The sequence below is a fragment of the Vicugna pacos genome, chromosome 22, assembly GCF_048564905.1.
Source record: "Vicugna pacos chromosome 22, VicPac4, whole genome shotgun sequence".
NCBI classification, from domain to species: domain Eukaryota; kingdom Metazoa; phylum Chordata; class Mammalia; order Artiodactyla; family Camelidae; genus Vicugna; species Vicugna pacos.
In genome coordinates, this window is record NC_133008.1 from 6,620,433 (window position 1) to 6,637,616 (window position 17,184).

General features: G+C 39.9%; 1 protein-coding gene across 2 annotated transcripts in view; it reads left to right on the forward strand.

Moving 5' to 3' along the window:
* The window catches only part of RNF130 (ring finger protein 130), a 91,068-nt gene that overhangs the window by 13,047 nt on the left and 60,837 nt on the right, over positions 1-17,184 (forward strand). The window lies entirely within an intron of this gene.

Here is a 17,184-nt window from a genome sequence, read left to right on the forward strand (position 1 = left end):
AAAATACATATTTATGTAGATATACAAAGTTTTCAGTAAGGTTTAGGAGGTTCTAATACCTCTTGAATCCTCAAGTGATTCATGGAACCAAAGTGAGGAATCCCTGCTCTAAGTTATTGATGAAAGTATTGAAGAGTGTGAATGAACAGACCTTTGTAGTATGTTGCTAAAAACCTAAGATGGAAACGATGAACAGACATACATGTAAATTTGAAAATACATATACAGTTAGAAAAAAAGAAAGAAATGAGCTATCAAGCCATGAAAGACATTGAGGAAACTTAAAAGACATATTACTAAATGAAAGAAGCCAGTTTGAAAAGGCTACAAACTGTGCAATTCCAACCAAATGACTTTCTGGAGAAGGCAAAGCTACAGAAACAATAAAAAGATCATGATTTCCAGGGGTTTGGGGAAAGGGAGGGAGGGAGGAATGAATAGATGGAGCACAAGGGATTTTTAGGGCAATGAAATTATTCTGTTTGATACTGTAGTGGTGGCTACATGTCATATGCATTTGTCAAAACCCATAGAATGTACAACATCAAGAGTGAACCCTAATGTAAACTATGGACTTTGGCTGATAATAACGTGTCCATGTCGGTTCATCAGTTGTACCAAATGCGCCACACTGATGAGGGATGTTGCGGACAGGGGAGTATAATATAAATGTGCGGGTGGGGAGGGCTGTGTGGGAACTCTATATTTTCTGCTCAGTTCTGCTGTGAACCTGAAACTGCTCTGAAAAAATAAAGTCTTATTAATTAAAGTAATTAATTAATTAATTTTTTAAAAAACCTAAGATGATTGACATTCTTCCATTAACCAGCACTTTTCGGGGAGGGGGGTGGGCATTTCAGTTTTCTGATTTACTTAATTGACTGCATTTAGCACGTAATTCTTTGTCTTATCATAAAAGACATAATCATTTCTTTGATGGAAAAAACAAATATATTGTGTTTACTTTGTTCCTGATTTACTAGGTCGGGAACCTTGGCAAGGAAGGAGAAGAAGCAAGTCTTTATGGCTTGGCCATAGTGTGTTAGTTTTCTGTTGCCGCTGTAGTCAGTTACCTCACACTAAGTGGCTTAAAGCAACACAAATTTATTATCTTACAGTCCTGGAAGTGGGAAGTCCTAAATGGGTCTCACCCAGCTAGAATCAAGGTGTTGGCAAGACTGCGTTCCTTCTGGAGGGTGTAAGGGAGAATCCGTTGCCTTGCTTTTTCCAGTTTCTAGGAGCCACCTACATTCCTCGGCTCACAGCCGTTTGCTCTGTCTTCAGAATGAGCAGCGAGGCACCTTCCGAGCTTTCCGTGACTCTGACCTTCTGCCTCTCCCTCCCACAATTAGAAGACCCCGTGATCATATTGGGCCCAGTCGCATAGTCCGAGTTAATGTCTTTATTTTAAAGTCAGCTGATTACCGACCTTAATTCCCTCTTGTCATGTAACCTAATGTATTCACAGGTCCCAGGGATTAGGATGGGGACATCCTGGGCGGAGGGCATTCTTCCTCCTCCCACACACAGTGAGCCCATGCAAGCATCCCATGATTACAGCTTTTTCTTCTAAGTGTCTACAAATTGTTCCTTGAATAATGATTCCTGAAATTTTGCTAAGGATTAATAGTACCCTAGCTAGTCCATAATTTGCACTGTCCATCTCTATCATTTTATAAATATTGGTGTGCTGTTTACACAGGTTGGTTTTCTAATCTCTGTTCTGTGATTCCTCAAAGATCATTGTCAGTGATGCAGTTTCTCATTTGCATGTTGTCACCAGACTAATTCATCTGCATCAGAAATCCTAAACTCATGAGGGGCAACTGCTTCAGATGCCCATTCAGCAAAATGATTATTAAACACCTGCTGTATGGCAGGCAGGACAGGAATGCATGCTGCGTGGTACGGGAAGCAGGGTGAGTCAGCACCTATGTGTTGTCGCGTGGTGAAAACAAACCTTAAGCTGATAATGACACCAGCAAATACTTAATCATTATTATTGGGGAGAGTATCAGGACGCTGGGAGCGTAGTGAGAGCACTAGCCCGGTCCAGGGCGGTCGGGGAAGGCTTCTCCTGAGGGATGAAGTTTAACCTGAGCAGATACTAGATTAAGAGGGGCGCAGAAAGGAAGGCCATTCCAGGCCACAGGAACATACGTGCAGACCACGAGGCACAGAAGACCCTTGGTGTGCGTGAGGAACTGAAAGGAGTTCAGAGAATAAGGGGGAGAGGTGAAAGGTGGGTCAGTACTTCCCAGGCTGTGGTGGGACTTTGGACTTCACCTCAAGAGGAACAGAAAACAGTCGCAGGGTTGGTTGGCTTGTTTGTTTAATTTTTAATTATAGTAAAATACATTTAACACACAGTTTACCATCTTAACCACTTTTAAGTGTATGGTGCAGTGGTGCTGAGTGGATTCCCATGGTTGTACAGCCTCCAGAACACTTCTCTCGCTGCAAACCGAAACCCCTTACACAACTCCGCGTTTCCTTCGCCCTCCAGCCCCTGGCAGCCACCCTGCTGTCTGTCTCTGTGAATCTGAGTACTCTAGAAACCTCATGTAAGTGGAATCATATAGTACTTGCCTTTTTACAACTGACTTACTTCATTTAGTGTAATGTCCTCAAGGTTCACCCATGTTGTAGCATGCTCCCCCAAACTGACTTACAGATTCAGTGTAACCCCAAGAAAATACCAGCTGGCTTTTTGCAGAAATTGACAAGCTGATCCTAAAATGTATATAGACCCAGAATATTCAAAACAGTCCTGAAAAAGAACAGAATTAGAGGGCTCATACTTCTTGATTTCAAAACTTAACTACGAGACAGTGTGGTACTAGCTAAGATAGACATACGGATCATTGGAACAGAACTGAGATCCAGAAATAAACCCTTACATTTATGGTCAGTTGGTTTTCAACAAAGGTACCAATACAGTTCAGTGGGGAAAAGAATTGCCTTTCAACAGAGGGTGCTGGGACAGCTGGATAGCCAAGAAGACTGAGGGAGAGGGAGGAGACAGAGCAGCGTCTATTACCTCAGAAGTTAAGCGGTTCCCTGCCTCTGCCGGTGCTGAGGAGGAAGGGACGCTGGGGGCTGGAAAGTATTCTTCGCATTTGGTGATGTAAACCAAGGTCACTGGAAATTTGGAAGAAAGCAACTATGGCATTTTAAAGTTTGCAAATCCCAGGGCAAAGAAAGCTGGGTAATTACAAATTATTTTAATGGGGTGATAGATTATTTGAAGAACCCAACAGGAATACACTAAATATAAACAGCAGTTTTGCTGAGATGAACTGAGAGTACGTAACAGGGAGACCTATCGTAAGGATATATTTGTTTTCTTATAATCTCTGCACCCATTTTCAGTGTCCTTTTAGTCTTGCTCTGATTGTCTGAGTTCTCAGGTTATTCTCCTTTATAGGGAGAACAAAAGCAAAAAGGTTTTGAGAAACGTTTTCCTCCGTTGTCTTGTTAACCCCGAGTAGTGGACCTATTTCTTCCCTATTCTTGCTCTGAAAAAACTTAAAAAAAAATCTTTTGGACAGGGGATAAGAGAAGCCCCTTTTCTTGTTCTTGTCATTATTGGCAACCTTCAGCTCTTTCTGAGCTTTTTAAAAGATTTTGGGAAAAAAAATTGTGGAGGGGGAAATTTCTGTTAAGTCTATACTGTCACCCTGCATTTGCCTTTACGGGGTTGTACAAGTCTTCCTTAAAGTTGAATTTATCTTGTGCATTCTTGTTGGTTTCTTCTTTTCTTTCTCATCAAGATTATTTGTAATTACCCAGCTTTTTTTGCCCCGGGTTTTGCAAACTCTAAAATGCTAGGTTGCTTTCTTCCCAGGTCACTTCACAGTCTGGGTCTGTGTTAGGTTCTGGGTAGCTAGACTGTGTTAGTGTCCTCTGGTTATCCCTAGCAGTTATCCTATGGAAGATGAACAGTAAAGCAGATGAGGAACTTGCTAGACATTTGGCTTTTAGCTGAGTGAGATTTTTGCAGTTTTGGGACCCCTGTCAGGACTCTCATCTTGTCTGTCAGTTTTGTGGTCTGTTTTCCTATTCACTCTGTTTGGCCAGTTGACCTCCGTGTGTTGTCCCATCAAAGTCTCATTTCCTTCTCTCAGATATGTTCTTGAGTTCTTCTTTTCACTTGGATTTTCTTGAAGGACATACCTTATCTTGATGTAAAATAACTGCTTTAACACTTTCCCCTCCAAATAGTAGTTTCTTAGGTAAAGTATACTCTTCCATTATTACAGGCCAATCTTGAGACCCACTTCAACACATCTCATTGATTATTTTATATACTTAGGGTAAACTTTAAAGGTTTTTCTTATTTTTTATTGGTTTATGGACGTCTCGGATTATGAAAACTTTAACCTTCTGGTTCTCATTTGTTTTCTCATGTGAATAGACTCTCACTGTGTTACTTTTTTCTAGTTGTCCTCCATAGGGACTGATATCATGGCTTTTTTTTCATGTTCTCCTCCCTCCTTCAGTTTTGCTTGAAGTCCTTTGATCAGTGGTCAGTCAGCCTTTGGACAAATACTTCTGTTAGTATGAGCTCCGCTATTCCTAACCCAATTTTTTTTTCCCTATGAGAATGAGTCATCTCTTTTAACTTGCATCACATTAACAACACTTAACTACCACCTGGGAAATGTAAGGGCTAGTGGGGAACTATGTAAATAGAATTATGCGTAAAACAAGGACCCTAAGATGAAAAAAAATGCTTTTGCTATTGAGTTGTATGAGTTCTTTATATATGTTGCATATGAACCCCTTAGCAGATGTATGAATTGCAAGTATTTTCTCTTGTTCCATTGGTTGCTTTTTTATTTTGTTGACGGTATCATTTGCTGAATAGAAGCTTTTTAGTTTGATGTAGTCTCACTTGTGTGTTTTGGTTTTTGTTGCCTTTGTTTTTGATGTCAAATCTGAAAAATCATATCCAAGACGAATGTCATGGAGCTTCCCGCCTATGCTTTCTTCTAGGAGTTCTGTGGTTTCAGGTCTGGCATTCAAGTCTTTCATCCATTTTGAGTTGGTTTTTGTGCATGGTGTATGAGAGTGGTCTGGTTTTGTTCTTTTGCATGGGGCTGTCCAGTTTTCCCCCACCATTTATTGAAGAGGCTGTTTCCTTCCCCCATTGTATATTCTTGGCTCCTTTTTAGTAAATTCACTGACCGTGTATGTGTGGATTATCTCTGGGGTCTCTGTTCTGTTCCATCAATCTGTGTGTCTGTTTTTATGCCAGTATCCTACTGTTCTGATTACATACTTTGTAATGTAGTTTGAAATCAGAAGCATGGATGCCTCTAGCCTTGTTCTTCTTTTTCAAGATTACTTTGGCTATTTGGGATCTTTTGTGGTTCCATACAAATTTTAGTGTTATTGATTTTGTGAAAAATGTGGTTGGAATTTTTATAGGATTGCATTGAATCTGTAGATTGCTTTGGGTAATGTGGACATTTTAACAATATTAACTCTTCCAATCCATGAACACAGAATACCTTTCCATTTATTTGTGTCTTTTTCAGTTTCTTTCATCAGTGTCTTAATAGTTTTAATTGTATAGATGTTTCACCTCCTTGGTTAAGTTTATTCCTAGGTGTTTCATTCTTTCTGATGCAATTGTAAATGGGATTGTTTCCTTAATTTCTCTCTCTGATAGTCTGTTATTAGTATATAGAAATGCAGCAGATTTTTTTGTATGTTGAATTTTTATCCTGCAACTTTACTGAACTTGTTTGTTTATTCTAACAGCTTTTTGGTGGAGTCTTTGGGGTTTTCTATATATAATATCATGTTATCTACAAATAGAGACAGTTTTACTTCCTCCTTTCAGATTTGGGTGCCTGTTTTTTTCCTTTTTCTTGACTAATTGCTACGACTAGTACTTTCAGTACTATGTTGAATAAAAGTAGCAAAAGTGGGCGTCCTTGTCTTGGTCCTGATCTTAAAGGAGAAGCTTTCAGTTTCTCACTGTTTATTATGTTAGCTGTGGGCTTGTCATTATGTTGAAATACATTACCTCTCTACCCACTTTACTTTGTGGAGAGTTTTTATCATAAGCAGATACTGGGTTTTATCATATGCTTTTTCTGCATCTGTGGAAATGATCATGTGATTTTGATCCTTCTTTTTGTTGATGTGATGCATCGCATTGATTTATGGATGATGGACCATCTTTGCATCCCTGATCACAGTGCACATTCCTTTTAATATATTGTTGAATCCGTCATTCTTACATCTGAAATTACTTTCCAGGTAACCCGATCTTTGTCAACACTGTCATTTTGTCGGAGTCATTAGTACCAAAAGTAGTAGTACCAGGAACAGGAAGTGATAAACAAATTAGAAGTGCTCCCACGCCTTTTACTTTTCTGCCCAAGAATTAATAATGCTTTCTGATGCTGCAAACCCTCAGTTATAAAATGAAGAAGTTTTGGAGGTCTCGTGTATAGCATGGTGACTCGTTAATAATGCTGTATCGTATACTTGAAATTGGGTATAATAGTAGATTGTAAGTGCTTGTGTGTCCACACACACGGAAGGGTAACTGTATGGAGTGCTGGATGTGTTAATTGGCTTCAGTGTGTGTTCACTTCACAGTGTGTAGGTGTAACAGATGACTGTGCTGTACACCTTAAATGTGTACAGGTTTTGTTTGTTAATCATACCTCAGTAAAGCTAGGAGGGAAATAATGCCTTCAAGTGCTCCCCTGGGCCTTTGATGGGGCTCAGACATTTTTCTATACACCAACAGAGTGGAGTCACAGTCAGTGGCTTTGCTCTGTTTGGGTGGGCTCTTGGTGACAGCCAAGAAAATGAACACTACTGACTGAGCTGGGTCTCTTTCTATCACTTCCCTGTTTTCAGGAATTTCAGTCTAACGGGTTTAGGTAGATGATGACACTAGCAGTAAGGAATTCCACACAGAAAGATCACCTTTTGGGCGGGTGGGGGGAGGATAATGACTCTGAGATACTCAGTATTCATGGAGAAGTACCTAGCAGTTGAAAATTCAAGACTGAAGCTCAAGAGAGGTTTAGATTTAGACGTCATCTACATATAGGTTGAAGCCACGTGAATGGGTGAGATTGCCCACTGAGAAAAGAAGGCCTGGGGCAGAGCCTCAGTGAACGCCTCGAGCAGAGAGGCCAGCAGTGGGAAAACGAGAGTGAGTGGTCAGAGCCGTGGGAGGAAAGCCTGATGGGTGGGAGCCAGCGGAAAAGAGAGCCTCAGAAAGAGGTGTGCTCGGTGCCGTGATGCTTCTATGGAACAGGGAGGGAAGTGGGTTAAATAATTAGCACCTGTAAATGTCGTGCTCTGATACCATGACTTTATGAGGACCTAGCAGTGATTTTTTAAGTTACTTTGATTTTTAGCATCTCTCTTGAATGGAGTGTTTGTTACATCCATTGTAATAGAAATTATTTCTGAACATGACTTTTCAAGTTAAGTGATTTGTATTAGCCATCATTTAAAATTACTCTTAAGATGCTTTTTATTATGTCTTGGAGAACATCCAACAGATAAATATATATAAATTCTAAGGATGTAAAAAATAATCAAAATCCATTTGAGATCTACAGTAACTGAGTATAGAAGACAAATGATAATGGATAGCTATTGACAGTTAAACTTGCTGACAGTTCAGTTTTGTATGACTCTTCTTGCAATGTTGATTGATATATCCAGCATTTTAGGTATACAGAATGTATTTTATTGTTCCCATCTTCCTTAAAATTCTATATTAAATGGTAATTTATTGTAAAAGTTTCTTTCTTTAGAATATACCTGAAGAAGTAAAAATTTCCAATTAATAGAAAATTTTAAAAAACATTTATTTTACTTTTTTTAATTCAAAAGTAAAAAGTATACACAGTAACATTTGAGCCTACATAGTTAAAATGTTTCATTGAGCTGCTTCTCAACATAAGAAGCAGAAGATAATGGAACAATATCTTCAGCATGCTGTCAGAAAAATAACCGTCTGGATTTTTTTTAACCTCATTAAGCTATCATTCAAGAATGAGGGCAAGTTAAAGAAGTTTTCAGATATGTAAAGACACGTTTAACCTAAAAAGTAAGTTTACCCTGAAATCTTAAATGAAAGAACTTCTAAAGGATGTAGAATAAGTAAGAAGGAGGAAACACAGAGGGGAAAAGTGGAATGTGAAGTGTGCTGTGATGGTTAATTTTATGTGTCACCTTGGCTGGGCAGCAGAGGTCCCAGGTATTTGGTTAGACATCATTCTGGGTGTTTCTGTGAGGGTGCTTTTAGGCAAGATTGACATATAAATTGGTAGACCGAATAAAGCAGATTTCCCACCCCCACCCCCATTGTGGGTGGGCCTCAACCAATCAGTTGAAGGCCTGAATAAAACAAAAGGGCCGATTCTTCTCCAACCTGACTGCCTTCAAACTGGACATTGATGTTTTCCTGCCTTCAGCCTCAACAGAAACATCATCTCATCCTGAGTCTCACTCCTGCCAACCTTTGGGCTGGAACTCCACCATCGGCCCTCCAGTGTGCTGACTTCCGATCCTAAGACCCGTCAGCCTCCATAATCACATGAGTCCGTTCCTTAATAAATCTCTTTATACACACACTTATCTTACTGGTCTGTTTCTCTGGAGAACCTTGACTGAAATAAGGACTGAGAAGCATCTGTAGGCAGAGTTTAACAAGCACTGGCTGTGTGAAACATTGAGTATTAGGGAGGGGATAATTAGATGCAAGGTGCAACTGCGTAGCGGGCAATTACACATCAGAGGGAAGGAGATGGTCAGAGTTGCATTCTGAAGAGAGGTGAATGGTGGCCTGCCAGAAGACAGGTCCATGTCCTAATGCCTGGAACCTGTAGTTACACCTTGCAGGTGTAATTAAATTAGAGATCTTGAGATGAGATCATCCTTGATTATGTGAGTGGGTCCTAAATCCAATGATAAGTGTCTTTATAAGTGACGGAAGTGAAGAGGCAGACACAGAGGAGACCATGTGAAGGCCGAGGCAGGAGTGATGCAGCCACAAGCCAAGGTCACCTGAAACTGCCAGAAGCTGGAAGAGGGAAGGAAGGATTCTCCACTGGGACCTGCAGAGGGAACGTGATCCTGCCAGCACCTTGGTTTCAGACTTCTGGCCTTCAGAACTATGAGAGAATTAATTTCTGTTGTTCAAGACCCCGAGTTTCTAGTACTTTGTTTTGATAGCCGTTTTAAGAGCCTTGTGCTCGTCAGGAAGAGGACAAAGATAGTGATTAAATGTCAACTTTTAACAGGTATGCATGTTAGTATTTAAAAGGTACCTTCAAAAAAATAGAACTTGAGTATATGGATGGAAAAAGAGAGGGAAATAAAGACAGTTTGATCCATGCATGCGTTCAGAAGCAGAGAAGAGGAGGAGAGAAGTGTAAAGGAGCTTGAGAATAGTAAGAACAAACTAGTGACAACTGATCCGAATGTGTACGTTAAACAAACTAAACCAGGCAGGTGAGACTCCCTTCTGCAGTCTAGTGAAAAACCTGTGGGCTGCTTCTCAGAATAGTGATGAGTACAAAAGTAAATGAGATTAAAGGAAACCAAGTATCCTGAAACACAAGTATCAGTGTATTCAAAATATTCGTGACATAGTAATATGTGTGCTTTTTTTTAACATATAAAGTAACAAGCTCTAGGGCTGGATTAAATAACTTTAATTACTAGTATTTTGTGATATATGCAAAAATCAATGCAATTGCTATTAATTACAAATTATAGATGTCTTTTTGTCTCCATTGATAGATGAAAACGCTAGATTTCAGTTAGTGTTTAGTGAAAGAAAAGACGATTTCCCTGGCGTCCTGGATTCTAGCCGTGGATCCTTGTCACAAACCCTTGCTCTGGATGTTAGTCTTCAAGTGAAGCTGTCCTCTCCTGGATAATTACCACTCTGCTCAGGTGTGGGAGGGAGGCAAAGCACTGGCGTCACAGCTGCCTCCCTGTGTCGGGACTTTCCCAGGAAGCTTTCCCCCTAGGTCCGACCGTCCTGGTGGGCTTGAGTTGCCAGGTGTGGATCCTGGTGGGCTAAGAGTGCCCCTCAGCTGGGAGAAAGCCCCAGTTCGAGCATTGCCGCTTGACTCTCACGAGAGCATGGGTGCTCCAAGTAACAGATCCCTGCTTAGACTGATTGCAAGTAAGGAGGACGTTAATCCCGTCTCAGAACTGGAAGCTCCAAGGCAGGGCCACCTCCAGGCTTCAAGGATTCAACAGTTGGCATGTTACCAACGATCTTGTCCCTTCCATCAGAGTTTCAACTTTACCCAAAGATTGAGCCCCTCTTCACCGTAAAATGGCTGCCAGCAGCAGCTGGAGTCACAGGTTTCCTGATTCACGTCCTGTGGCCTCGCCTTCATATGTTACTTTTGTGTGGCTCATCTTGGTCTGTCTGCCTTCACCCTCAGAGGCTCAAGTAGGTGTCACTTGAAGCATATGACTGTGTAGAAGTGATGCCTGAATTAAATAAGGTCTTTGGTTTGGGGGTGGGGTTTTTTGGGGGGCAGCTAATAGAATCTACCTCAGACCCCAAGTTGATCCCATGGCCTTGCCTGGAAATGGGGCAGAGCAGGCAGAAAACACACACATTGGAGAGTGACTGCCTTACCCTTGCCTGTGCCTCCCATGCCTCCTTCCACGTGAACCAGGAAAAACATACCAGAATATCTGTGAGCTCACCAAGGCCAAGACCAGTCTCTGCGCAGAACGGGAGGGAGTGACTCTCCTCCCTGTGTGGAACTTTCCGTATTTCTCTCTTGAGTCTTAGCATTCTAATTTAGTTGTATGTGTTGGGAACTGTGGATTTATATAAGTAAAGTTTGAAGAATCGTTTCTCAGAAAAGGGCTGATTGGTATGAGAAGTCAGTAAGCATCGTTGTTCCAGTAAGTAAAAAAGTCTGCCCTCCACGTAGAGAGAATTCTAGCTCTGGAGAGTATCAGGCCTGCGTCCAGATGGTTTGAGGGCTCAGGAGCATCAGCGGTGAAGAATCTGGTGGAGGGAGAGGAGTCAGTCAGGAAGACTAGGAAGGAGGGCTGTTGAGGAGGAGGAGGAAAGCCAGGAGGATGAGGGCTCTGGGAGCCAAGAGAGGAGGATGTTCAGCTGGGGCAGAGGTTGCAGAGAGGTCAATTTGGAGGAGGATTAAGATTTTTTTAGTGTCCTGGGATGTAGCCACACTGAGGTTATTGGTGCCTTTTAGAGCTCTTTCAGTGGAGAGGCTGGATGCGGAGATTAAAATGTGATGAGCATACAAAAGACTAAAATAATGCCATTTGCAGCAACATGGATGGACCTAGAGAGCGTCATTCTAAGTGAAATAAGCCAGAAAGAGAAAGAAAAATACCATGTGATACCACTCATATGTGGTATCTAAAAAAAAAAAGGACACTGTAAACTCATCTACAAAACAGAAACAGACTCGCAGACTTAGTAAACAATCTTATGGTTAACAGGGAAAGGTGGTGGGAGGGTATAAATTTGGGAGTTTGAGATTTACAAATGTTAGTCACTGTATATAAAAATAGATTTTTTTAAAGTTTCTTTTGTATAGCACAGAACTATGTTCAATATCTTGTAATAACCTTTAATGAAAAAATATATGAAAATGAGTATTTGTATATCCATGACTGGGATGTTGTACTGTACACTGGAGATAGACACATTGTAATTGACTGTACTTCAATTAAAAAAAAATATGATGATTAATGGGTGGACACCGAGGAGATGAGAATAATGAATACAGGCAACTTACGACAACAGCAGAGTAAAGGGGGTCTTCTGAGAGATCTTTTTCCTTCTTTATTTTTAAGATGGAGGAAACGACCAGGTTAAAATGAGAGGGAAAGAAAAACAGGGAATGATCATGAAAACAGGTCCCTGAGAAATCAGGACAGTCTAGATCATTTTTGCAGGTGATAATGATAATAAATTCTGCCATTAAAAAATGTAACAAATATCTGGGGTGGGGAGAGGGATTAAAAAATGGATACAAAGTTAAGAGGGAAATTGAAATTTACAAATAGGTTAACAGAAAATTAAGAGGAAGAGTAAACATTTTCAACAAGATGAAACAACTGATGACGGTAAAGTAATAAAAAGAAATCAGATGTTTAGATTTAAGTGAAAATGTAGAAATAGTAAGAGAATCAAGTTTATCCATGGAACTAGATGAAGGGATGAAAGCTGGACACTTAAGTCCAGTGGCTGAACATATAAAATTAAGAAGTTGGGAACAAAAATAAAGAATTGTGTTTTTTTCCTTTGAATCATAAAATTAAAATGTAACAAACAGAAAATAAAGACAAGGTGGAAGCAAGAAATCTAAAGATGAAAGAGATTACAATTTAATGTGAAAATAGGAAAGCAAGTATCAGAATGTACTTGACAATGGAAACATCTAAATTTAGGGTAACTAGTTAGGCCCATTTTTATTTTTACTTCTTTTGTAGGAAACAGCTGACAGAACATTACGTGTCAGAACATTACCACAGGAAACAGAGAGGTCCCTGGCACAAGCCTTTTCTGTATATCAATTCTTGCTTAATCTCCCACTGTCACCCTCTTACTCCCTTCAGCAGGTAAATTAAGCACTTACTGTATGTCAGAGATGTTGGAGGACATGCTAGGTCTCACGCCCTAGCAGAGACTCAGAGCAAAGAACCAGTTACACATATAGTATGATAAATGCTAAAATAGATGTAATCTCAAGGTGCCATGGAAACACGAGTAAAGTACCCAACTCAGCCTTAGAAGACTGGGAAGGCGTTCCAGAAAAGATAGTTTAGCATAACTCTGAGGCTTAGGAGGTAGTCAGCAAAGGAGTGGTAGGACTGGCATTTCAAGTGGAGGAAGCGAGATACACAGCCTCTGGGAGCAAGAGTCACACTAGGGCAACTACACTGTGTGCCTAGAGAAGCCACTGACCTTCCGTCAGTGCCCCAGCCCCACGTGGCTCAGGGCATGGAAGGAAACATTACCCACACCACAACATATGGGGATCACTGCTTACTAGATGGGATGTTGGCATTTTTAAGAAATGGGGTCTTATTAAGTGAAATGGATCAGAGTAGAGAGCTTCACACTGTTTACAATAGCCAAGTCATGGAAACAGCCTAATGTCCATCAACTGACTGGATAAAGAAGTTATGGTGTATTTATACAATGGAATACTACTCAGCCATTAAAAATGTTAAAATAATGCCATTTGCTGCAGCATGGATGGGCCTGGAGATCATCATTCTAAGTGAAGTAAGCCAGGAGAAAGAAAGAATACCATATGATATCACTTGTATGTGGAATCTTAACCAAAAAAAGGACACAAATAAACCTGTTTACAGAATAGAGACTCAACAGACATAGAAAACAAACTTATGGTTACCAGGGTAGGGTGGGAAGGGATAAATTGGGAGTTCGAGATTTGCAGATACTTACTATATATATGAAATAGGTAAATGACAAGTTTCTACTGTATAGCACAGGGAACTGTATTGAGTATCTTGTAGTCACCTATAATGGAAAAGAATATGAAAAGAAATATATGTATGACTGAAGCATTATGCCATACACCAGAAATTAACATTGTAAACTGACTACTTCAATTAAAAAATTTTTTTTAATAAAAAATAACAAAATGAAGAGCTTCAGGCTGCTCTGGGGTGAGGAGGGGAGGTTTTATTTACTCACTTACTTACAGAACCCTTTAAACATTTGCCTTTCCTTTGTGCCAGAGTATTCTTCCTCTTTTCCCGTTACAGGTGGGATCTTCTTTTAAGAGCTTGCTTATTTTGAATTTGTATAGGGTTTTAGTTTCAATCATGTATCATTTTATTTGATTTTCACAAGAATTTGAGAGAAGTGCTTTATCTTTGTTCTGTTTTCTTATGCTAGTCACTTCTGCACCCCCTCCTTTCTGCCTGAGCAGTTTTCAAGGGCTTTAACTGCCAACTTCCTTAAATCTTTACCATTATGTTGCTCTTTTCCTTTCCTAAATTTCTCTTAAACTATAGTATCCTCTTTTTAATTTTTAATTTATCTTTTTAAGTTTTTTTGGGGGGGGAGTGGTAATTAGGCTTATTTATTTACTTTTAGAGGAGGTACTGGGGATTGAACCCAGGACCTTGTGCATACTAAGCATGTGCTTTTACCACTTGAGCTATATACCCTTCTCCTTCCTTTTGTAAATTCTAAGCACTCTTCATATTGGCACTTTAAACTACCTTGTTGCTATTTAATTTCTGTGCTAGGCGTGTCCCATTGATACATGTAGAGGTTCTTGAAGATTCAAGACCAACGTTTTTGGTTCCATTGTATTTCTCTGGTATTCAGTATGTTGCTGGGCATGTAAGTTAATATTCATTCAGATGAGGATTCCATAATTGTTCCTGTACAGAATTGTTTGGTTCTTGTCAAGGAGTAAATAAAAGTCTCGTTACTATTTCTGGACTCATCAAGAAAGGCCATATAGAAAGAAATTGAAGTTAAGTTTTTCTGTAATATACAATGTTTTCAGAATTACTGAGGTGTGATTGACAAATAAAATTGTAAAATACTTTAATATTTTATATCACCTATAATTTCACATTTTCATTGTGATTTTTAATGAAAAAAATTTTAGTGGTTCATAATTACACAGATCTTTTATGCCATACTACTGTCTTCACTGAATAAATTGCTTCAAGTATAAGCAACTGGTATTAAATTTTGAAATAGTACCACTAAATCACAGTTATCAGTCCTCTTGGGAAGTTGTTTTAGAGCTGTTAACATTATTTTCATTGTTCAAGTTTTTCTTAATTATGGGAAAGAATAGATAGATAGAACAGCATAATACGGTATTGGTTATGAAAACCCCTTACTTTCTTTTTCTGAAAAATGAAAACTACCTCCTTGAGCAGGAACTTGAATTTCTTTTATTGTGTATAATGTTCTTACTGATACACATGTTTTCAGAGACCTGTGAATGATGATTTGGGTCAGTTGAGGGGAACAGGAACATTCTTTTGCTCATGCCAGTCTGTTGTTGGAATTTGCTTTGATGATGCAGTTGCTCTCAGAATCTGTTCTTAGTGGGTGGGGATTCCTTTAGGAGAATTTTAAAGTTAGCTTTCAGTGTGTTTGATAGATTTTGCTTTGTGGTTGCACCCCATGGTGTGTCTTTTCAGTCTCAGACATTATGACTGTTAGTGAACTGTTGTTCTTCTAAGTGGACAGTGATACTGTCACAGCAACAGAGAGAGAATGAAACTTGGGAGTGGTAGCTGTTAGGAGCCAGGGATGTGGGGCGGGTGTGTGCTGCTGGGCTGGGGTAGATTTCACACACATGAGTGCAGAAGTCCCCATGGCACCAAACTGGATCACTCGGACAAGGTAGGACGACACTGAGAAAACTAAGGACAGGAGAGTTCATTTTTCATGCTCTCCAAGGGTAGAGGAATATTATAGACTTTTTAACGTTTATAGCCCTGGTTAGGTAAGAACTGTATTTCAGTCTTTATAAATTAGTGAAAAAATTGAAGATCAGAAAAATGACGGTTGCTCGGATGGTCTAGAGTTTAAATTCCAGGTCTTGCTGATTCCGTTAACTGTGTTGTTTTCTCTTTACTATACCATGAACGTTTAAGGAATCATGGGGGGACAGGATAAGTCACAGGAAAATGAGTGAGTGTTTCACAGAAGACAAGTGTACAGATCTCTATATATTCTTGAAAGTTTTCCCAAGGCAGTGAGGTTATCATATCACATTGCCTAAATGTTTATGTTTTCAAACAGCATAATTATCTGTGAAACAGAAACTATTGAAAGTAAACAGTCTGTTTCAGGATTTCAAAGTTTCGTTATGCCGTGTCTGTCAATAGTTGACTACTAGAATCATGACATAGGCTTTTTTTCTATTTAATTCGACTGAGAAGGGACTAAAGTTTCAGAGTGAAGAAACTGTTTAAGGAAAAGAATGAGTCAGAGTTGTCGACAATCATGACAAATTGTGAAATCGTTCATCCCCCACTTACGATGTATTAGCAGACCTCTGGTAGCAAGTACGCTTTCATTGCCATCCATCCATCACCACGATAGTAAGAGAATTGGGGGAAAGGTATTATTGAAGTGGGAAAGATAGATGTAACATTTCTCTGCAGTTAGGGGCACCTCTGTGTTTTATAGTTTAAGTAGTCTAAATGTTTCATTTCTTTTGCCAAGCAGTGTGCTTCCAGGGGTGTAAAAAGCAACCATTGCCCCACTGGTGTTATCTTTTCATATACTTTATTATTGATTAGTGTTTATTTAATATTTTTGTTGTTAATTTGCATCTAGTAACACCCTTTTGTGGAGTGTTCCTCTTCCTCCCTCCGGCTAGCCCTGGAAGTGCTGGCAGTGACGGGCTCCAGGAGGCTCGGGCCCACCGTCCTCTGGCACCACGTGCCCACCGTCTTCAGAATAACATTTTGACTTTCGTCCCCCTTCTGAACCGCCCTTCCCTTTTCATTTTGACTTGTTACAATTGTGAGGATGGGGAGTGGAAAGAGCAGCCAGGGGCGGCTTCCTATGACTTGCTGAGTGCCGGAGCTACGGTTACCAAATTTGCAGAATCAAAAATCGAGGCGCTTGCCCTGACAAATTTAAGTGTACTTGAAACAAACTGTCCCTCCAAATATAGGATGGTGACCATGTAATTTGTTGTCCCAAGGGATAGTTTTGGTGTCTTTGTGTGTCTGGTAACACAAGTGGATATAGTTAAATATGTATCCTAAAGTAGAATTGTAGAGCAATATGTGTCAGTAAATATGAATTAGAGGAGTAATCTGTTGATTCTAGGTTCATGTTATTCTGGCTAATTTAAGCTTCCAGACAGCGATCTGGACTTCTCTAATTTCCTTAGACTCTTAGAAATTTGTTCAGTCATATCTGAATTTCAACAATACCACTTGACAACTGAACCAAAGATGAGTTTGCCTTCCTTGTTTACCCCAAGCAGAGTCAGTCTCCTTGTGGCAATGGTGGGAGGTGGGGATCAAGAGATGAGTAAGTGCAAATGAGTGAGCAGAAGTCAGGGGACGTCAGTCACTTGGGTTTCTGGGCAGTTCTCCATGCTTGCCTTCTCTTCCTCGTCCCCACCAACCTACACTGGATTTTATCACTCTTTGATATTT